Consider the following 23,999-nt stretch of genomic DNA (forward strand, 5'->3'; position numbering starts at 1 on the left):
TTTTCATAACCATGCCTTGAAAGAATGCCCCAGAAGATCCGGTGAAGAAGAGTCAACGCCAAAATAGTTGGCAGATGGGGCACCTGGTGGAGCGTCCAACTTCGGCTCGGGTCATGATCTCACGGTTTGTGGATTCAAGCCCTGTATCAGGCTCTGTGCTGACAGCTCTCTCTCTCTCTGCCCCTTCCCTGCTCACAGTCTCTCTCTCAAAAATAAATATTAAAAAATTGAAATAGCTGGCAGAGAGCTAAAATGACCAAGAATGTAATGACCAAGAATTCATTTTAACATCTTACTGCTTACATTTTTTTGTCCAGTACTAGGACTTGAAGGGATTACAAAAGACATTTCCACTCTTTGGCACCTTAAAGATCATAGAGTTTGATCATGAAGAAAATAATAATATATATAGTTGGGTAACAATAATGTAGCCTCAGTAAGTTCCGGGAGAATTAAGGAAATTAGAGATTAAGGTCACCTAGACTAGCAACCAGAAAGGCAAAGCTTTACAGAAAATCTAAGTTTGGCACCTCGAAAGATAGTATTCAGGATATTTACTGCTATAGAACAAACCACCCCAAGACTTAGTGGCTTAAAACTAAATTTGTCTCATGGTTCTGTAGGCTGACTGTACTCAGCTTCGGATCTCTCTTCTTGCTACACACAGAATGCATTTCCTTCACGGCTTGACTGGCCTGGTTATCTAAGATGCTTCTTCAGATCACATGTCTGGTGCCTCAGCCCCGCTCCACGTGGCTTCTCAGAAGAGTTTCCTGGACTTACTGATAGCAGTTCAGGGCTGCGGGAGACAGGCAGTGGGAACTGCCCATCCTCTTAAAGAATAGGTCCAAAACTGGCCCAGTATCCCTTCTACCATATTCTATCAGTGAAATTAGTCAGAGGCCAGCCCAGATTCAAGGGAGCAGAGGAACAGACCCCTCTCTCAGCAGGGGGGTGGTATGTGTACCCAGAAGAGAAGACAACGGTGGCAGCTGTCTCTGGAAGACAAGTTACCACAGATAGGCAGGCAGAGGAAACCACTCACAGAATGAAGGTGCAAGAACCAGATGAGGGCCAACAGGAGATCTGAAAGCTTGTACATAAGGAAAATCAGAGTAGCTGAAAACTGAAATGAAGAGTCTGGGTCTGACCTTCGGGGGATCACTCAGTTCTCAGGTAGCATGATGGCTCTCACTCAAGACCCACATGGAGTGTTTGGCTCCCGGCCTCAGGCCTGAGTGGTGCACACACAAACCTAAGACAGGCACAGGCCAGCCCACGGATCAGAGATCAGTGGGAGATGCAGCTGGGTGGACAGCCAATGACTGTAACAAAGGGGGAAATGTGGGGTGTTATGAAAGCATGCAACTCAGATAAGGAGATAGGAGGGACAGTAAGGGGTGGCTCAGTGGTATTTTTAAAAGATCCTTCTAAGACACTTTTGGGCAGACTGCAGGAGGGAAAGACAGAAGCCAAGGAGAGCAGTTAGAGGCTGTTGCAATTCAAGGAACTAGAAGCAGACAGTTTAAATGTCCTCCTCCATCTCTGATGCATCAAAATGAAGTCCTGACTCAGAGTCTGCCTAGGGCGTGGTGGGGTGTTAGAGCTGCCGCAACATACCTTTTAAAGATTTAGTTCTGCCTAGAAGGTGAAGTCATCTGATAAGGCATGTAAAATGGCAAAACGTGGCTGAGATGATACAGGCAGTACTTAGCGTACTTGGGAGATCATGTAGCAGGCAGTGGGCTGGAATGTTCTTCCCTCGTGCCATGGAAGCAGCTCCCCCTGACTCCAAAGGAAGAACTTAACTATGTTCTTTGGAGGCACATGGAGTCACTGACTAACCCTTTAGGGGAAATTTTTGGTGGTGGTGTTCTTGTCTAAATTAGAAGCTCACGTCCGTAGGACAGTACCCTGCAGTAAATTGCTTGGGTACTGTGCCAGGAAAACAGCAACTGTGTCAAATCCCAGACGGCTCAGCCTACACCAGACAGAGGTCCCACGGCCTGGGCCTGGTGCACTGCCCAGTGCACAGTGGCTGCTCAGTGAGTACCTGACTAGCTTGAAGTGTCCATCAGATTCTGTACACGCCACATACAGTGACGGGTTAGGTACACTGAGAGCATTTAACTCTGCATCCTAAACTCTACTGGGAGTGCACCGTGAACTACTCAGGGAAATGGAGGAGGTTCCGCCATGCTACCACGAGCACAGGAATGGTGTCTACACTCAGCTCTGGTTTAAACTGGAAGGACTCTGTAAGGAAAATGGTGATAGTTAAGTCAGCACGCGAGGTGGCATCTCCTGTGTGTCATCCTTCCCATTTCTGTTCTGATCCTTACTGTTTTCAGGAGCCTCTTGTCCTGTCTGCGCCTTTTACTCTTTGCACTTTCATTCAAGATTCTATCCCCAGAGACTGCACACGTTGAGGGGGAAGGGAGGGAAATGCAGGAATGTCCACTCTCCCCTCACCAGCTCGGGCCACTGAAGAGTGGAAGAGGAGAAGTGGAGGGGAGACACCTGGGGAAACAGAATGACAAAAAATGACGAAGACGGGGATCAGAGCAAGCAAAAAGGAGTGAAGCAAAAGAAGGCAACATGAGTCGTGGGCCAGGAGGAAGAGCCACCATGGTCTAAGGCAGGGTGCAGGAAATAGTGAGCCAGGGAGTGGACAGAGACCTCTACAATCAGCAGTGACCCTGCCCATGACCCTGCTGGCCAGCTGGACCCTCTGGCGTCACCATTCTCTGCCTTGATTTTGCTCTGCATCCCACTCTCTTTGAAAGAGGGAAGAGATGAAATTTGGGCTCACCAATTTTAGATCTTTAGCTGTTCAGAATGAAATGCTATGTTAGTTTTGTTTTGCTGTTATACTAAATTACCACAGGTATAATTGCTTAAAACAACACAAATTTCTGATCTCATAATTCTTCAGGTTAGAAGGCTAAATGAGTCTCTCTGGATCAGAATCAAGGTATCTGCAGGGCTTTCTGAAGGTTCAAGGGCAGATATGTTCCTCTGCCTTTTCCAGCTCCTACAGGCCACTGCTGCCCTTGGCTCACAGCCCCTGTCTTCCTCTTCAGAGCCAGTCCTCACTCACATCACTAAACCTTGCTTCTAGCTCCTGATTTTTGGGCCTCCTCCTTCCCCTGTGATTACCTAAGACCACTGGACAATCCAAAACAATCACCTGGTTTAGGGCTGTCTGATTAGCAACCTTGCCACCATCTGCAATCTTAATTCCCTTTTACCATGTAACCTAACATAGTTGCCGGGTCCAGGGATTAGAATGTGTACATCACTGGGGTGGGGCATTTGGTGTTAACCAAAACACCCTATAACCTTGCTAAAGCTACATGGTTCCAAAATTTTCCTAGTAGTATTCTTGAAAACCAAGAACTCTGGATGCCAGTTATTTGTTTTCCCTCTTATGGGTTTGCTGGAAACAGGAGTAACAATCCTACCCATCTGTCATTTAAACAAGGGAAGATTTATTGCTTTGACTAAAAAGGCACTTTTCACGACATCCATGCTATATCTATCGTTCAGCAGACCGGCCCCAGCCTCCTCTGACCAGTGACACACAGTTCTTCCCCACAAGGCGGTCGGGAGGTACTCTAATTCAGGGACAACATACAGGTCCGTGGTTCTGGGGAACCTGGCCATCTGTCTGGATCACCTTTTTCAGTTCCTGTAGAACTGGAAGGCTGTCATGTAAGATGACTCCTGACCATTGACCCATCTATCCAGGCACTGTAATACAGTTGCTGGGGCAGTTGCTTGCTCTGGTTCCAGACAAGCTAGGCTTCAGTCAACAAGAAAGGATGTCAATTGGCTGTTGTTTTTGACATCACAATTAGGCATGGGCGATAATGAGTTGAAAGCACCAGGGAATAATTTAAGAAAATAATACATTTCTGTTTTTTAACTTTTTTCTGAGTTGTTTCATGAGAGTTCCTTTATTTTTTTAAGCAGCTCTGATTTGTTTTTTTAATGTTTTATTTTTTGAGAGAGAGCAAGCCGGGGAGGGGCAGAGAGAGAAAGGCAAGAGAAATTCCAAGCAGACTCTGCGCTTTCAGCACAGAGCCCAATGTGGGGCTTGAACTCACGAACTGTGAGATCATGACCTGAGGTGAAACCAAGAATTGATACTAAACTGACTGAGCCACCCCGGCACCCCTCACAAGTGTTCCTTTAAACTGCCAACAGGATCACTTTTGTGATGACAAAAGCCAACTTTTAAAATGGTAGGGTAGAGGGGTGCCGGGGTGGCTCTGTCGGTTGAGCATATGACTTGGGCTCAGATCATGACCTCACAGTTCGTGAGTTCGAGCCCCAAGTCAGGCTCTGTGCTGACAGCTCGGGAGCCTGTCTTCAGATTCTGTGTCTCCCTCTCTCTCTCTCTCTGTCCCTCCCTAGCTTACGCTCGCTCGCGCGTGCTCTCTCTATCAAAACTAAATTAGAAATTTTTTAGGAATAAAATAAAATGGTAGGGTGGATATCCAATTTCAAGAGCTTAGAATGGTAAATGCTCTGTGTGTGTATGTGACAGAAAGAGGTTAAAATTGGGATTATATGGGTGTATTAAGAATTTGAAAGAGACTTCTTAGACTCCCTTAAATAGCTACAATTTATGAACACCCTCCTTGTGTTAGGACTTTGCTGACCACTTCAGGTATATTATATGTGATCCTCAGAAGGACCTCTCATGGCAGGTACTACAAACAAGGAAACTGAGGATAAATGCGTGTAAGAAAATCACCTGAGGTCACACATAGCAGAGAGAGGAAATAACTGCTTGGCTCCCTGACTCTAAAGCTCTTGCTCCATTGTGCACAGAATAACTCATTGCTGGACTATCTAATGGACAGCTCCATTGTGCTGGACTAACTCACTATAAGGTGAGTGGTGGCAATGGAAGTATGTAGAAATGCCACTGCTGAGGCCCTGAGGTCACCAGATTTTGTCCATGCCTCCATCATCAACTAACTCCCTAACCAGCACTGACTCCTCCATTTTCCCGGTGAGTGATGTGCCCAAAGTCCCACAACGAGTCATCAGGGTATCACACTGTGTGTTCCCCTCGTTTCTGGTGCCATATCACTTCTCCCCAAAGACGGCTGTACTGTACTCAGGAAGAAATGAAGAAACTGAGCAAAGACAAAAAAGAGCACGTGTATGTGTGTAGGTAGGAAGTACTCCATTTCGTAGAAACAATGAAAAGCCACACATACTGTTTACCATGGAAAGACTAGAGAGAATGGCTCCAAAAAACTTGGAAACTCTCATTTTCCATTATTTACCAAGTCCTCTTTAGACTATATCCTCAGAGGAGATGGCTCTTTGTACTCAAATTTAATATTTGACCAAACAACTAATTAAAAGCCAAAATCAACAATAGCCTAAATATTAGAGAAAATTCCTTTGGTGAATTAAATTCACTTAGTACTAAATTCATGCTCGAGGTCAGATTGATTTCCTTTTTATAATTTACAGAAAGAGGTTATTGTAATGGAACTCAGCTTTCCTGAGAACTCAGTATGATCTTTCAATCTAAGAATGCCTATGCACTGCAGTAACAGACGTGGTCTAACATTAGCAAAAACCTTCCCTAAGGTATGGCAAATCCACACACCACACAGGCCCTGTGCAGGCCACAGCAGCAAATCCTTGCTGGAACCAGTCCTTCAGAATAAGGGTCTCTGATTTACTTCCTCTCCAAGGAAGCCCCATAGTGATACTCAACAAAACTGGTTAAATAAACAAACATGTATTCACGGACTCGCAGAACTACACAAGCACATTTATTTTCCAACGCAAAACAATTCAGGTAAAAGGGCCCTCCTCTTTTCCAGTCCCCCTTCTTTCAAAATTCCTCTTCCTAGCACGCCTGGATGGCTCAGTCAGTTAAGCATCCGACTTTGGCTCAGGTCATGATCTCACAGTTCATGGGTTCGAGCCCCGCATCGGGTTCTGTGCTTACAGCTAGCTCAGAGCCTGGAGCCTGTTTCAGATTCTGTGTGTGTGTGTCTCTCTCTCTCTCTGCCCCTTCTCCACTCATGCTCTGTCTCTCTCTGTCTCAAAAATAAATAAACTATAAAAAAAAAAATGAAAACCAAAAAAAAAAAAACCCCCAAAATTCCTCTTGCTTTACATTTTCATCTTCAACACTGCTATTGACATGAATTTTAATTCGATTAGAATCCTGTACAAAATGCTGGGGGAAGGAGACAAGAGACACATCTGACCTGGACTCGAAAGCTTCACAGATGGCCCATAACATGATAAGGAGCCAGGACAGATTTTAGAACAGTTTCTATACTGTATTACATTGCTAAAAATGGCAACTCTCCACCCAAAAGGAACATCAATGTCATGACTAGAGTATTAACTTAAGGATCCTCACTCAAAATAGAGTCAGAGGGGCTACAAAAACATCTGAAATCTTCTGCTTCTTTCACAGGGTAAACATTGAAAGTTGCGATTATAATCACACAAGTAAAACATTGTGTTAATACTTTAGCATTCATCATATTACCTCTCTAGTCACTCCATGGTTTTGAAAAATTAAGAAAGGCAAGTTCAGAATCTGCATGATAGTAAAAAGGCCAGAAATTGTCGAGAGCATATGGGGAGGATAAGGGGTGGGAGGTGGGGGGTGGGGAGTTGTAGGAGTGGAAAGCCCTAGTGAACTAGACGTCACCAAAGGGAGTTGGATACCATCAATAAAGTAACTTCCTTGACAGAAGAAAGAATGATACAGGAAACTAACATTTACCAAAAAATAGTTACATGCAAATAACCCCTGTATTAGGTACTTAGAATATGCTAACATGAGACTCTAGAGGAAGGAGAGTTTTTGTGCTTATTTTATAGCCATTCTAGCTACATTCTAAAATATTCTTGTTGTTTTATTATGATTTAAAGTTACAAAAAAAAAAAAAAGAACACCAATGACAAAATTACCTTTTCCAAGAGGAATGGTACTTTTCCTCTTTGTCAGAAAACCTGTGAGCTACAGAAACCAATTAAGTGTCCCCACACGTTCAATAACTATGGCAGGGCAGGAGCAGGCTAACCACTCACTATCAACACTCACATTCAAACAAGGGAGAAAATGAAAAGGCACATGGAGGTCTTTGGTCCGTGGCAAATCCAACATGGGCACATTTTGCCAGTCCCTGGAGTAGGGTTCTCTTCCACTGCCTACAATGATTCTCCTCAGGTCTTGGCCTCAATCATTCTCTGGGTTCTTAGTTCTGCCCTGAGTTATCCTTCCTATTCCAAAAAAACCCAGCCCATATTTTAAGTTTAGTAGTTTCATGAGCCTGCTTCCTGCCTGTAAAAATTCCTGGGTCTAAAAGCTTCTTTTTATTTTGAAGCCATTTTTCTTCCTAGTCCAGACTGGTAGTAGTTCTACAAGTATAATTTCCTTCAAAGCTTTGCAAGTTTCCTATGAGTCTTATTGGTTTTATTGGAGTTGGCTTCACTGGGCAGTCGGATGAAAGCTACATCAACCCATCTTGTCTACCTTGTGCTCCCTGTAAAGTTCCTGGGCATCAATGTCTCTAATATTCTTTCGACTTCTGATTGTTTAATGGAAAGGATCCGTAAGCTTTCATCTTTATGCGAGGATCCAGAAGGCACCACTTAAACCTTCCTAGGGTCTTAACAAATTTGACAGTTAAATCCTCAGCCTCATCTTCACCCTGGGAAGTTTTTGTGACACAGGGATGAATTTGACATTTTTTCCTGAGGCCCCCTCCCTTTTTTTTTTTTTTTACTTTGTATATATTCTGTGGGAGGAGACTGGTCATCAGAAACTGGTCTTAGTTTTTAACCCAGCAAGTCCGGCCTCCTTTATATTCCCTCTAACGTACGCATGAAAACAGCCGTTTGTTCTACGGCACCTGATAGACTGTATTTGCAGGTAGACAGCTAAGAGAAACCAGGTGAAACTTTCAACCTCTACCCTGAAAACTCTTTGGGCCAATCCATCAGTTTATTAGGTATATTTTCTATTCCTACATTATCACAGGCAACAGTCTTATTAACTATGGCTTTTCCTTCAGCTTTCATCATTTTCCCTCGCTTTCCTTTAAGCTCTACTGACAACCTCCAGAACCACCAGACTTCTGCTGCTAATCTCTTCAAGGCCCTTCCAACTTATGCCTACAGCTCAGCTCCAAAGACATTGCCATTCGTTTTAGATTGTGTTATGGTAATACTCTATTTCCAGACCCCAAGGTCATTTCTAGTTATTCAATGCTATGTAACAAATCACTACAAAATTCTGGCTTACAACAACACAAACATTTTACTATTTCTTATGGTTCTGGGGCCTAAGCTTACCTAGATGGTTCTTGCTTAGGGTGTCTCATGAGCTTGCAGCCAGATGGTCACTGGTGCTGGAATCATGTGAAGGTTTGCTCTTTCACAGGCATGGCAAGACTGACCTGGAAAGACTTCTATAGCTGGGGACAAGAACATCTCTCCCTATCTCCATGTGCTCTCCCATGGTCTCTGCAGCATGGAAGCTTCCAGATAGCTGTTCTCACTTGGCAGCTCAGAACTTCAAAATGTATGTATGTGTCATGTGAGAGAGAGAGAGAGAGAAAGGAAGGCAGAATTTGTATCATCTTTTATGATCCTATCTCAGAAATCACAAAATGTCATTTCTGTCACATCCTATTTGTGAAGCCACCTGGGTTCAAGGGAATAGAACACAGACTTTTTTTTTAACTTAATATAGTGTATGGTATACTCATATTTTTTAATTTTAATTGCAGTATAGTTAACATAAAGTGCTATCTTAGTTTCAGGTATACAATATAGTGATTCAACACTTCAGTACAACACACCCTGTGCTCATCAGGATGAGGGTACTCTTAATCCCCATCATCTATTTCCCCATCCCCCTACACACTTCCCCTCTAGTAACCATCTGTTTGTTCTCTATAGTTGAACACAGACTTTTTTTTTAACGAGAAGTGTCAAATAATTTGCAGATATGTTTTTAAACTACCACAGTTGGAAAAAGAGAGAAAAAGGGACAGAAAAGAAGGCAGGCTTAAGAAGTGTTGTTGAACCCATGTTATATCCTATGGTCCCAAATAGTCAGCAGTTACAGTCACAAACATGAGAGATGATGGTCAAAAGCAGGTCAGGAGGCTCATGCATTCAAATGTATTAAATTATTCCAACTTCTTATTCTCCAAGAAACACCTGTTTCTTTCTTCACTTGCTGAGAGAAAGAGAAAGAGAAAGAGAGAAAGAGAGAGAGAGAGAGAGAGAGACAGAGAGAGAACAGCAAATGTTCCACTGGGAAGCTGTTCTAAAGCAGGCATCGGCAAACTAACCTGCAGGCCAAATCTGGCTATGGCCTCTTTTTGCAGGGCCCCAGGAGCAAAGAATAATTTTACATTTTTAAAGAGTGGAAAAGAGGAGGAGAAGGAGAAGCAGCAGCATATGCAAATAGACACCATATGTGACCAGCAAAACCTAAAATATTTACTATCTGGCCCTTTACAGAAACATCTGTTGATCCCTGTTCACTAAGCACTTTCAAATGTGTTTTCAGATGATTACCACAGACAGAAGAACAAACGTATCTATAGGATGCTTTTGATGTTATACAGATTTCCCCCATAAAACAGGGCAGATACTGTATCACAGGACTTTATCCTATCAATTACCCCTTCCTATTGTATGTTCAATCTAAAATCTCCAGATTTCCTAATTTGTTCTCTATCTACCTACCAACATTCTCATCTCATAATAAATAATCCTTTTTCTATCACCCCCCCTTGTTTTCTGTGTGCAATTTTCTTTTCCCCTTATGTGATTTACCTCTTCAAAAACCATATACATTTCTTATTCCTAATAATAGTCTAAAAGGTAACCTACTGGATGGGGGAGAATATTTATAAATCATATATTTAATAGGGTATTAATATTCAAAATACATAAACTCATAGAAGAAAAAAAAACCCTCAGCCAATTAAAAAATGGGCAAAGGATCTGGGGTGCCTGGGTGGCTTGGTCAGTGAAATGTCTGACTACTGATTTCAGCTCAGGTCATGATCTCACAGTTCATGAGTTTGAGCCCCACGTCGGGCCAATGCTGACAGTGCAGACCCTGCCTAGGATTCTCTCCCAATCCCCTTTCTCTCTCTCTCTCAAAATAAATAAAGATTAAAAACATAGGCAAAGAATCCAAATAGACAGTTTACCAAGTAAGACAGACAGATGATCAACAAATACATGAAAAGGTGCTCAACGCCACAACCAGCAAGGAGATGCACGTCAAAATCACAGTGAGCTATCACCTCACACCTACAGAATGGCCAGTATCAAAAAGAAATAACCAGTGTTGGAGAGAATTTGGAGAAAGGGGAACCCGTGTACACTGTTGGTAAAAATATAAATTGGGGCAGCCACTGTGGAAACAGTATGGAGGTCCCTCAAAAGATTAAATATGGAACTACCATATGATCCAGGAATTCCACTTCTGGGTATTTAACTGAAGAAAACAAAACAGTAACTCAAAAAGATATATGCACCCTCATTTTCACTGTAGCATTATTTATAATAGCCAAGACATGGAAACAATCTAAATATCCATGGATGGATGAATGGAGAAAGGTGTGTGTGTGTGTGTGTGTGTGTGTGTGTGTGTGTGTGTACACAGTTACAGTGGGATATTATTCAGCCATAAAAAATGAAATTGTGCCATTTGTGACAACATGGATAGACCTTGAACGCATTATAAGTAAAATGAGTGGAAGGCAAATACCATATGATCTCATTTAAATGTGGAATCTATGAATTCATTATTTTGAGATAAACTTACAGAGAACAGATTGGTGGTTGCTAGAGGCAGAGGGTGGATAATGGATAAAATGGGTGAAGGACGTCTAAAGGAACAGACTTCGACTTATAACGTAAAAATAAATCCTGGGAATGTAATGTACAGAATAATAATACTATATTGCATATTTGAAAGTTGCTAGAGAGTAAATAACAGAAAAAAATGTAACTATGTAGGGGGACAAATGTTAACTCTAGCACACTGTGGTGATGATTTTGCAATAATACGTATAGATCACTGGGTGACATGCCTGACACTAATATAATGTTATATGTCAGTTATATCTCAAAAGAAAGAGAATAGTCAAAACTCCTTACTCTTGCAAGTCACTCATGTTGGAGCCCATACCGTATTTCCAGCCTCTTTGTTTATACCATCATCCATGTCCCTGGCCCCAGATTCCTATGTAACATCTATTTTAGGCTATATGGTCCTTGAGAGTCAATGGCTTTTTGAGTAACTTTTCTCATGCTGTTCTTGTATCCAAAAATGCCCATTCCTTCATTCTTATCATCTCAAGAACATGCTTATTCCAGTCTCTTGTACTGACTCTGATCATGATCCTGATCAAAACTGACTGCTCAGTATTCTGCATCTCCGTGGCATGTTGCTGTATGGAGATCTATACAGCACTTGTTTTATTCTGCTTCCAGTTATTTACACCCATGTCTATTTCCTCAAATAGAAAGATTCCTTGAGGCCAGGGAATATTTCTTACTCATCTTAACATCTCATAAATATACAAATAAATTATTATTTTAAAAAAATGAGTAAGTGAAGGATCCCAGATCCCTTTTCCCAAAGTTCATCAAGAGGTACAGTTCTGGTGCTCTCAAGCTGATCTTTCCTTGTTCTTGCTCTTAAGGCTTTTCTATTTCCAGAGCTCCTAAATTCTGGAAGAAATCAGCCGACATTCTTTCTAGCAATTTTATGGCCCCAGTTTCATTAAATCATTTTCTTAGCACTTCAAAACTCCATCTGTCCCGCAACATGACTTTCCACTTAACCCAGTTTGAGTGCATGTATTTCATCATAACTGCTTCCAACGGGTTCATGGTGCACCAACACAGACACACCTTTAAGACCACTACCTTATTTTTCTTGCTTACCTTTCCTTACAGTAAAAATATACATAAAACCTTACATAACAACCACCTTTACACCCGCAACTGACCATGGCTTTTAATTTGGAGAAAGGGAATATTATTTTTGCCACAGTCACGCAGACATTAGAAAAACTGTGGGGGAGGAGGTGTGATGTAAGACAAATGATGAACCTTGGACCAAAATGCCCAGAGGTCATTTTGGAACTTGCACACTAACTTTTGGGATAACATGTGTGATTTCCTGGGAGTGGTGGACCTTTCTGCTCTTGAATCTCTATTAATGGTAGGACTTGACTCTTAGAAAATGCCCAATTGTGGAAATGGTGGCTTTGATTCTCTAAAATCACATGGTAACAAAAAGGGGTCATAACGCAGAATCAGGTAGAGTTTAAGGAATAGTCCTTTCAAACATAATGAACTACAAAGGACTTAAAGAGAGTCATCAACGGATACTAAAGGTATTAGTAGTTGTAACATCTATACAAGTAATATTATTAATAGTACTATAAGACAACTGAAGTCCCAGTGTTAAAATAGAAAATCCCCATGTATGTAGTAGATAAGGTCATGGCTTATTTCAAAATCTAAAACTAAGGAGTCCAGATAGTGGTTACCTAAGTATACACAGAGAAAGAGGTACTCAGTTAACAAGTCATTAGAATGCATGCTTGGAGGGGCGCCTGGGTGGCTCAGTCGGTTAAGCCTCCGACTTCGGCTCAGGTCAGATCTCACGTTCGTGGGTTCGAGCCCCACGCCAGGCTCTGTGCTGACAGCTAGCTCAGAGCCTGGAGCCTGCTTCCAGTTCTGTGTCTCTTTCTCTCTCTGACCCTCCCCGTCTATGCTCTGTCTCTCTCTGTATCAAAAATAAATAAAACATTAAAAAAAAAACTTTCTAGAATGCATGCTTGGAAATAAAAACTATTTAATATTGACAGTATTTATAAATCTAAAGAATTATCTTTTATCTGTAATTAATGCTTTAATATTTGAACTCTTTTCCTTCAATATTATTATGTTATTTATATATGCGTATCGCTGGCACAGGGTCGGTGTCCAGTAACAGGATGATTTCTGTGGTAGTAAAACAGATGGTTTCTTTTCGACCCAAAGCAAACTGTCATACTTTTTAACCTCTGCAGTGTACTAACATATCCAAAGAACAGGACTCAATTAATATTCAGAGTATTAGCTTAATAATGCTGGTACAAGGAGAAGGACACTGAACTACAGTTGACCCCTGAACACAGGTGTGAACTGCAGGGGTGCAGGGGTCCACTAATACGTGGATTTTTTTTTATATAAATGCAGTACAATACTGTAAACATATTTTCTCTTCCTTATGATTTTCTTAATATTTCCTTATCCCTAACTTACTTTATTGGACGAATGCAGTATATGCTACATATGACACACTAGCAGGTGTTAACTGATCTATGTTATCAGCTCCCATGCACGCTCTTCCGTGTAGGCTATTAGTAGTTCAGTTTTGGCAAGTCAAAGGTTATACATGGATTGCAACTGCATGGGGGGTTGGCACCCTTAATGCCTATGGTGTTCAAAGGTAAACTATAATTACTAAGAGTTAACATGTATTAGTGGGAATGCTGTATATCATATATTGATAAAATATACACCTGGTAAAAACTGAGAAAAAAATTAAGGAATATTTTTAAGTAGAAACACAAAAATCTAATAAATTGCTAGAATAATTATGACAGCTGATCACTTAAAACAAAAAAAACTAACTTTCATGAAAACAGTTCAAGCCAAAAAAAGGTATTTTCACTAAATTGTTTTAGCTTAGAATAGCTGTTTTAGATTTTTAAAACAGGATATTAAAAACAAAGCATACTTCTACAAAAAGACTCTGGAACCAACAAAATACCAACACTTAAAATGGAAAGTTTTTGAGATTAATAGGGTAACATTAGAACAATTATTTTGCACATACAAAATACTTAATAGTACAAGTTTTTTTTTAAATGTGTTTTATTTATTTTTGAGAGAGAGAGAGAAACAGCATGAGCAGGGGAGGGTCAGAGAGAGGGAGACACAGAATTCGAAGACAGGCTCCAGGCTCATGAGCTAGCTGTCAGCACAGAGCCTGATGGGGGGCCCAAACCCACAAACTGTGAGATCATGACCTGAGCCGATGCTCAAACAACTGAGCCACCCAGGCACCCCAATAGTGCAAGTTTTAAACACATCCCTTATTAATTCTATTCTTAAATAGTTTTAATTATAATAAATTTATTTAAACAATAGTATTCTTGTCATAAGCATGTGTGAACTTCCATTGTACAAGTTAACAATTTTAATGTGTATTATAAGGAAAATGGACAGATCCTGTGATAGTGTTCAAGGTGATATTTCAAAGTAGTCTGGAAGGACATCCTCAAAACACTTAATTCAATCCTACTAATCTTTGTGTGGTTTGGTAAGGTTCTCATTCTTCCCTTTGGTTCTCGCTCAGCTACAGAATTCTTTCTCTTGTTTTGTTTTCTTGTTTTTTAGTTTTTAGAGTGGAACATTTCAAACACACCCAAAATAAAATAGCAAAAAGAACTTCCATGTTTCAGTAAACTTTTGGACACCAGCCTTAGCAATATTTTTATGGATCTGTGTTCTCAGGCAAGGGAAACCGAAGCAAAAATAAACTCTTGGGATTACATAAAACTAAAAAGCTTTTACACAGTAAAGGAAACCATTAACAAAAACAAAAGATGCAAATTACTAAATGGGAGAAGATATTTGAAAATGATATATCTGATAAGAGGTGATTATCCAAAATATATAAAGAAGTCATATAACTCAACACTAAAAAAAAAAATGCAATTAAAAATGGGCAGAGGACCTGATGAGACATTTTTCCAAAGATGACATAAAGATGGCAAACAGACACATGAAAAGATGCTACACATCACTAATCATCAGGGAAATGCAAATCAAAAACCACAATGACGTAACACCTCAAACCTGTTAGAACAGCTAGTATCCAATAGACAATAAACAAGTGTTGGTGAGGATGTAGAGATAAAGGAGCTTTCCTGCACTGTTGGTGGGAATACAAACTGGTATAGCCACTGCGGGAGGATATGGAGGCGCCTCAAAAAATTAAAAACAGAAACACCAAACGATCAGTAATTCCATTTATGGTTATGTACCCAAGGAAAATAAAAATACAGATTCAAAAAGATATATGCACCATTATGTCCACTGCAGCATTATTCACAATAGCCAATATATGGAAGCAGCCCAAGTGCCCATCAGTAGGTAAATGAAGAAGGAAGATATGGTGTATACAGACACAGCCACAAATCTTGCCAGTCATGACAACATGCATGGACCCAGAGGGTAGAATGTTATATGAAATAAGTTACACAGAAAAAGACAAACAGTATGGTTTCACTTATATGTGGGATCTAAAAAAGTGTCAAACAAAAAGAAACCGACTCATAAATAGTGGGAACAAGTGGTTGCAAGAAGCCGGGGGGACTTGGGAAAGGGCTAAACAGATGAAGGGGAATAGGAGATATAAGCTTCCAGTTGTAAAATAAGTCACGGGAATGAAAAGTACAGCATAGGGAACACAGTCAATAATACTGTAATAACTTTGTGTGGTGACAGACGGCAACTACACTTACTGTGGTATTTCATGATGTATACAGGATTGCCAAATCACTATGTTATACACCTAAAACTAATGTCAACTACACTTCAGTTTAAAATTAAGTAAATAAACAAACTTCCATGTCACCCAAACTCAACAAATGCCAACACAGGAGCAATCTTTCATATAGCCTCCCATTTATGTCCGTGCGCCCTGCTCCCATCCAAGACCATGAATTATTCTGACGTATAAAGCAAATTCTGTACGTCATATCCTTTCACTGGTAAATTCTTCAAATGCATATCCTAAAAGATAAGCATTTTTCAAAAACAGAACTGTAAGAATGTTTTCAAACATTAGTAATTCTTTAACGTCAGATACTCCATCAGTATTTTAATCCCTCTAATAGTCTTATATTTTTTATAGTTGGCTTTGATCAAATTAGAATCCAGATGAGTTCTGCACATTGCAAATGACTCCTAAGTCTCATTAAATCTATTTTAACAAAAACAAAAACATGAGCTCAAAAAGATATCTGCACCCCCATGTTCACTGCAGCATTATTTACAATAGCCAAGGTATGGAAAAATTTAAGTGTTGGACGATGGATGAACAGTTAAAGTGTGTGTGTGTGTGTGTGTGTGTGTGTGTGTGTATGTGGACTATTATTCCATCATAAAAAAGAAGGAAATCCTGCCATTTGCAACACAATCAGCCTTAAGGGCATTATACTGAGTAAAGTAAGTCGGAAAACACAGTATGATCTCTTATATGTGGACTCTTAAAACACCCACACACACCAAAAACTGAGCTCATGGATCCAGAGAACAGATCGGTGGTTGACAGAAGCAGGGCATGGATAAAAATGGGTAAAAGGGACAAACTGTACAAACATCCAGTTATAAAATAAAGTCCTGGGGATCTAATGTACAGCATAGTGAGGACAGTTAACTATACTGTACTGTACACTTGAAGTTGCTGAATGAGTAAAAAGTTCTTGTCAGAGCACCTGGGTGGCTCAGTCAGCTAAGCATCTGTCTTTGGCTCAGGTCATTACCTCACGCACGGCTCGTGCTTTTGAACCCCACATCAGGCTCCCTGCTGTCAGCACAGAGCCCGCTTCAGATCCTCTGTCTCTCAATCTCTCTGCCCCTCCCGTGCTCGCAAATGCACTCCCAAAAAGGAAACATTAAAAAAAAATTTCCAATCATAAGAAAAAAATTTTGTATGTAACTATGTACATAACTATGTATGGTGAGTGATGTTAATTACTTACCTTAGTTCATTCCGTCATATATACAGATATGGAACTGTAATGCTATACAACTGAAACTAACGTTATATGTCGATTATACCTCAATTTTTTTAAAAAAGCAAACAAACTGGACTGGGTATCCAAAGTAATATATTAAGCTAGTAAAATGAAGGAGAGAGAAAAACGAAAAGTACTACTGAGAAAAATGGAGTCATAATTAAGAAAAATTTAGGAGTAAAGTTGGAAATCTCCGGTAGGTCCACTCAGCATCTTCTGTGCTCTCCACACAGATGTCAGTTATGGGTATAAAGGAAGCAGATGTTGACACCTGTCTTCTCTTTACATGGAATCTTTGAAGATATGCCCCTTAATTCACAAAGATTTTTTTTTAAGTTTATTTATTTTGGGAGAGAAAGAGCAGGCGTGAGCTAGAGAGCGGCAGAGAGAGGAGACAGAATTCCAAGTAGGCTCTGCACTCTAACTCACAAACTGTGAGATCATGACCTGAACTGAGATCAAGAGTCAGCAGCTTAACTAATTGAGCCACCCAGGTGCCCAAAATCCACAAAGATTTTTAAAACTATAAAAAAAAAAAAAGTCTGTGTGGATACAGAGTCCAGAAGAGATCCATCAGAGGGAGAAAAAAAAAAGTACATAGAAGGTTGTTATCCTCCACATCTTGACTGTTTACACTATTCTTGGTTTCGATGATGTTAATAATCATGTATTCCTTACGTTGTATGTATATTAGAGAGCCAAAGTTGTAATTTCAACAACAATAAAGTCAGTTTTAATCAATCGGTTTCTTCTCCCTTTTTTCTTGCAATTTTTTTTTTCAAAGATCAGGTCATTTGTCATGTAGAATTTACCAGTATGTATTTTGCTAATTGCACAGCGGTGATTTAACATGTTCATCTATTTTATATTTCCAATAAACCAGTAGTCAGATCTAGAAGCCTGAGAAGAGTCAAGTTCAATTTTCTGAATTTCACAGATGTGGTTCTGTACTTCTACTAGAACACCTCAGGGGGCACAGAATGTCTAGATATTTGTTTCTGCCATGTTAAGACTAATCAGCAGATTCAGGTGCTGTCAGCCTGATCCATGCACTAAACAGCTCCCCATCAGCATCTCACTTAATAGGTTTAACAGCCATTGAAGAATCTTAGCTCGATTCATTAGCTGTTGTAAAATGTTAACATCCTATTTCTATCACGCCATCTGTATCTTTAAGCTAGAATTATACTATAATGAGAAAATGTTCCTCAAAACTATTTGGTTACCCTGTGGAGCAGTTTGTATAAGGCAGAATAAATATTTGATCTTTCTCTCCTGTACATAGTCCCTGGAAGGCTCATAATCTGCTGCCCATTACTTGTACTGTCACAACACTACACTTCTGCTCGAGAGATGTGCATGCTTTGAGGCCAGCCCCACATCCTACCCATGGTGCACTCCTGCTTGGGAGAAATATAAAAGATGGCAAAGTCAGACATCACATTTTGTACTGCTCTGGTGGGACTGAACTTTTTTGTTTTGAGAGAGAGAGAGAGAGAGAGAGAGCAAGCATGAGCAGGGGAGGGGCAGAGAGGGAGAGATTCTTGAGCAACCTCTCAGCAGTGAAGCCCGATGCAGAGCTTGACCCTGGAACTCAATCCCATGAACTGTGAGATGACTTGAGCTGATAATCAAGAGTTAGATGCTTAACCAACTGCGCCACCCAGGCACCCCGTGCACTATTTTGTAAAGCAATGACAATACCACTAGTGTTTCTGGAGCAAGGGCTCTAAAGTAGGTACCTGAGTGGGACTCAAGCTTGCAAACAACCCAAGGGGCTTAGGGACAGGGTTCTGCATGTTTGTTATTATTATACAGATGTATTCCTATTAGAATACACATCCTGTTAAGGGCAAAAATTTGCTCATTTTAGTCTCCTGTGTAGCCCTAGTGCCTGGTACACAGTAGGCACTGAACATACTTGTTAAATAAAATGAATGAATGGATTTATCTAGAACATACTTATTTTGTATGAGTTTCATTCACTAAAGAATAAAAGGGAGATAGCATTCTTACTGACAGTTCACCTAAAGTCTTATTAAATAGTATATGAAAAATTTCTAAGTGGGAAAATATATTTCTATTAGCTTATTTCCTTTTTAGATTTTTTGCAGGGGGTAATTGTTTTTTAAATTTATTTGAGAGAGAACATTTGCCAGAGGGGTTTGAGAGGGGCAGACACAGAGAGTCTTAAGCAGGCTCCACACTTGGTGCAGGCCTACCTTACTTGGGGCTCCATTGCACAACCCTAGGACTGTGACGTGGGCTGAAATGAAGTCAGATGCTCGCCCCACTGAGCCACCCAGATGTCCCTATTTTTTAGAGTTTCGTCAGCGCTTTCTGCCGCCTATTCAGGTACATTGTCAGTGTACCACTACTACTGTTAGCCCATTGCTTGTATTTATGTAATGCTTTTTGGTTTGAAAAGTGCTTTTAAATATACAGTGTGCAGAATATGTTTAAGAAAAATTTTATTTATTCTTAATTGTTTATTTATTTTGGAGAGAGATAGACAGACACAGTGCAAGCAGGGGAGGGGCAGAGAGGGAAACAAAGAATCTGAAGCAGGCTCCAGGCTGAGCTGTCAGCACAGAGCCCAAGACGGGGCTCGTACCTACAAACTGTGAGATTGTGATCTGAGACGAAGTCGGATGTTTAACCGACTGAGCCACCCAGGTGCCCCTAATGTTTATTTTTGAGAGAAAAAGCACGAGCAGGGGAGGGCAAAGAGAGACAGACACAGAATCTGAAGCAGGCTCCAGGCTCTGAGCTGTCCACATAAAGCCTGATAGAAGGCTCGAGCCCATGGCCTGAGACCATGACCTATGCCAAAGTCAGACACTTAATCGACTGAGCCATCCAAGCACCCCTTGTGTGCAGAATATTGAAACAGCAAGCCCTGAATCAATACTTTTTTCTTAGTTGTGTTCAAAGTGGTATGAAACACACATAACTGTAGCTTGTTACTCAACCAGAGAGCAGTTAAGGATTGCTCATTTATAAAACACAGCATTACATGAATGATCTAAATTGCCAATGTCTACGGACACTTTTTAGTCCCTAATTTACTTGACTATTCTGACATTTGACACTATTTGGCCTCCTGAGAAACCTGGATCTTTGTGATAGAACATTCTCAATTATGACATAAGTAAGAGGATTTGAAACCTAGGGAAAGCAAATGGTGTATTTTCAGAAAGTGTCTGAAGTTAAGAAGAAAGAACTAAGAATGTATCCTTTAAAATTGACATAAAACTTCTGTCTTAGGTTTGTTCAGATCTGATATAATTAAAAGGGTAACTTTGTACTGTTGGATGTCAACAGTGCAGCTTAAAAGGATCCTATTCACATTTAGTAGCCGGAAGTCTGGTAGGCACAATTCCATTACATCCCAACCAAACTGAACTTTTTAGTAAAAGGTGAAAGCTTTATACGATCTGAAGAGAAACCAGAGTATAAACTGCACTTTTTTAAAAAGTTAATTGTAAAATAAAAACTTAACCAAAAGTAACTCTCAACTTGCCATAAGAAAGCACACTATATTCAACACAAAACTAGTATTTCTCTTAAGCTAATTCAAGGAACACCCCCAGCATATTAGTAGCAGACAACTAAAGTGTCAGCCAGCCAAACTATCACTCCATACCAACGACAACTCTATCACTCGCCTCCAACATCCCAATTCCACCCTTGCACTAATGGCAACACACTTAACCAAGAGACCTAAGTGATATGATCTAAGTGATCCACAGGTCTCTCCCCTCAGTTCTTTCACCTACTTTTCTGCCCAAAAAAAAAAAAAAAAAAAGTGAACTAGGTCACGAATGTTTTTCCCACCTGCCCACATTCTGATCAAGCACTTCATGCTCTCTCTCTCCTAACTGCATATTCCTTTGGGGCAGTGACCTGGCCACACAATTTCTCTGCTTTCCCCATAGTGCCCAACCATAATGGTCTACTAAAAACACTTCATGAATTGCACTAAGACAACCATTCATAAGATTTTAATATTTTTGCCTTGATTATCCAGGTCTTAATGATTCCAGTGGCTTTTTAGGTTTTACAAAAATGGTCCTAATTCTCTTGGATAGAACTAATCTGGCCTAACTTTTGATGATGATTTTGCCTTTGTTGCAGAAATTACAGAGGAGTATTCAGTGACGTAAGTAAACCAACTCCCTGGTCAGGTTCCTTTACAACGGGGAGGGTGGGGTGTAATAAAAAATACGGAGAGAATGTATAGTTATGATGAAGTCTCTCAGCTTTCCCGGCACGTTGTTCCTACATACTGAAGAGCTAATCTTTGCTGTCAGGCTTCTTTGGCAACAATTCTTTTGAGGTTACTCCACAAGACTCACTGCATTGAGGGCACCCATACTGAGCAGTCTTGCCTACCTAACAAAAGGCAATTATATTTTTTAAAAATTTTTAAAGTTTATTTATTTTGAGAGAGAGGAGAGAGAGAGAGAGAGAGACAGTGCATGTGGGGGAGGGGCAGAAAGAGGAAGAATACCAAGCAGGCAGGACTCAAAACTCAAGTTTAAGACCATGACCTGAGCCAAAATCAAGAGTCTTATGCCTAACCAACTGAGCCCCGAGGCAACTATATTTTTAAACAGCTGATTAACACAATTTTTATATAGTAAGACTAAATCAGGAACTTTTAACTTTGGGGCATTTGAAGCAAAACTGTTTCCAAAGAATCTTTCCCAGATGTCCCATATACAGTAACATCTAGATTTCCAATAATTGAGGATATTAAAATGGCATTAACATAACCCAGCTTCCTTTGGTAGAAACTTAAGAAGGGCAGCCAAAATACTGCCTTAGGCTTCTTTTCCATTAGTGGTTTTTGCTAATGCAAATTACTGAAATGCTTGAGAACAGGTCTTTAACAAAAAAGTTAATTGTGCCAAGTAAGTGTCAAAAATACCAAAATTTTAAGTTGTACTTTTGAGAAGGCAAATTCCTCTTGTAGGACACTGTCAACAGTCAAAACACTCATAGGTAATTTTCTCTGGTGTACAAAGGGATATAAAAGTGAAAGGCTGATAGTGGTTTTTCAACTGGAGATTACAGCATAAATAGAACTAGGGTCCAAAAGCAAGTCACCTGGGAGTTCTATATTCTCTGTAATTGAGCAAACAAGTATAACATATGGAAGCACCTCAAAAATGTTCCTCCACAGTTTTGGGTGAAATTTACTTTTAAAGCAAAGGAGAAACTCTGAATACTGAATCTGTAGTTTCCTATCTGCTGACCCATTTTAAAGTTAGATAAATTGCCAGCAGAATTTGTGATACTTTGGTGTACAGATTAACAACTGTTGGTCCTCTATAAAAGGTTAAATGGTGCAGTGGGAAGATGATGGCCACTGCTGGATGAGGACGAGCTCGGCTGGCTGAAGGAAGTGTCTTAGAAAATAAAAAGTATCACAGTACAATTAGAATTTTATTATGAGTTTCTCCAGAAGTCAAATTTCGACCTACCACCCTGGCACTTAAGTCCTGAATTTACACTGTTCCTTCATATCAAGAAAAACAAGCTCAAAGAACCAACATTCAAGTATTTTCTCCATTTTAAGATTCAACATAAGGTTCTTTACTGTCCTTCCCACAATGAGGCAGCTCCATCCACATATCAGACTAAGGTGATCTCTCAAAGCTACACCAAATCAAATCAAGGCACATTTACTAGATCACTTCTGAATTACAAAAGCATCAAATTCCTATTAAAGGGAACAAAAAGAATTTAGTTGGTTTAGATTTTTTTCTCCATATATGACTTTGTGTGAAGAACTGCCTTTTTTTCCGAATGAAGCATCAAATATTAAACCAGAAAAAAACTGCATTTTGTGATTACATTATGTTCAAAGCTGATTCTAAAAGTCAAAACCAGTATTACATACTAAAATTTACCACTGATTTATCTCAGTAAATTTAAAAATTTTAAATACAATTTTCTAACTTGAGGATATTTAAAATATCAAGGAATTTCACTAGTCATCCAAACTACATTTTCTTTCTAAGTGCACTGTGCTTCCTATTTGAAGTTGTACTTCACACAAAATGAGCATTATTAACTTTTAAGCCCAAGGTATCCAGAAACCATCCTTTTAATTCCTACCGAGATCCTTTCCTCCCATGGTAAAATGCAACGACATGAACTAAAAAGTATGAGGATCAAAAAAAACAACAAAATCCCACACACACCCACACACACACTACTTACCCAAGAAACCACACAAAACCCCATCACAAAACCAGCAAAATTGTAGCCCCCCCTAGTTAAACTAAAAAGAAAATGGAGGGGGAAAAAAAAAAGCCACAGCACACTGTAGAAAAAATTTATTTGTCTCACACATTAAAAAAAAAAAATCTCCATAGTACACTGAACTATAAATTCAATCTTCTCAAAGAGTTACAAAGTTTAAAGAGAAACTTTTAATTGCCTTAGATTTACATTTCAAAAACTCTTAAATTTACTGAGGGAACATACCAAAAAAACCAGATTCAAAAGGTTAAGACATAAACTTTATGATTAACGAGTCTAGTATTCTGCCCCCAATGCTCCTTGTGCCCACTCCACTCCCGCCTACAGCTAAGAACGAAGTAAAACAGGTAAACGCTAAATCCTGCACCAATCGCTACGAGAGGCATTCCAGACATTTAGGAGGGAAAAGTTATGCTGACGTCTTACACAATTTCCCTCCTCGTGGAATAAAGAACGAGCCCAAGGCTGAGCTCTTCCCCAGCTCTACAAAATCGCGCCCGCCCGCCCCGCGCCCCGCAATTCCGCCCTGCCTCCGGGCCCACGCAGAACTAACGGGCTCCGCGGCCCGTCCCCGCGGCCCGGAAAACAAAGGGGATTCCCAGCCATTGTCCTCCGCGGCGCTGAGCATCACCAGCACTAGCAAGGCAGTAGCTTGCGCAGTTATCTCCACAGCGGGCAATGTCACAACCCGACCAACAGCACAAACTACTACCTCAGCCAGGGCCATGGTGTCGGGGAGGCAGCGGACCACGCCGAGGGCGAGCGAAGCGGCCGCGGCGCTCCTCAGTCCTCAGCCGCGACGTCGGGCCGGCGCCCCGGCCCTTCCCC

General features: G+C 40.4%; 1 long non-coding RNA gene across 1 annotated transcript; it reads left to right on the forward strand.

Annotated features, from left to right (window-relative positions):
• Positions 1-20,109: 20,109 nt before the first annotated feature.
• LOC115303443 lies at positions 20,110-22,294 on the forward strand. Its single transcript, XR_003914062.1, has 3 exons — positions 20,110-20,165; positions 21,036-21,060; positions 22,242-22,294. It is a non-coding gene; the product is annotated as an uncharacterized LOC115303443 (long non-coding RNA).
• The last annotated feature ends 1,705 nt before the right edge of the window (positions 22,295-23,999 follow it).

The sequence above is a fragment of the Suricata suricatta genome, chromosome 10, assembly GCF_006229205.1.
Source record: "Suricata suricatta isolate VVHF042 chromosome 10, meerkat_22Aug2017_6uvM2_HiC, whole genome shotgun sequence".
Lineage (NCBI taxonomy): Eukaryota > Metazoa > Chordata > Mammalia > Carnivora > Herpestidae > Suricata > Suricata suricatta.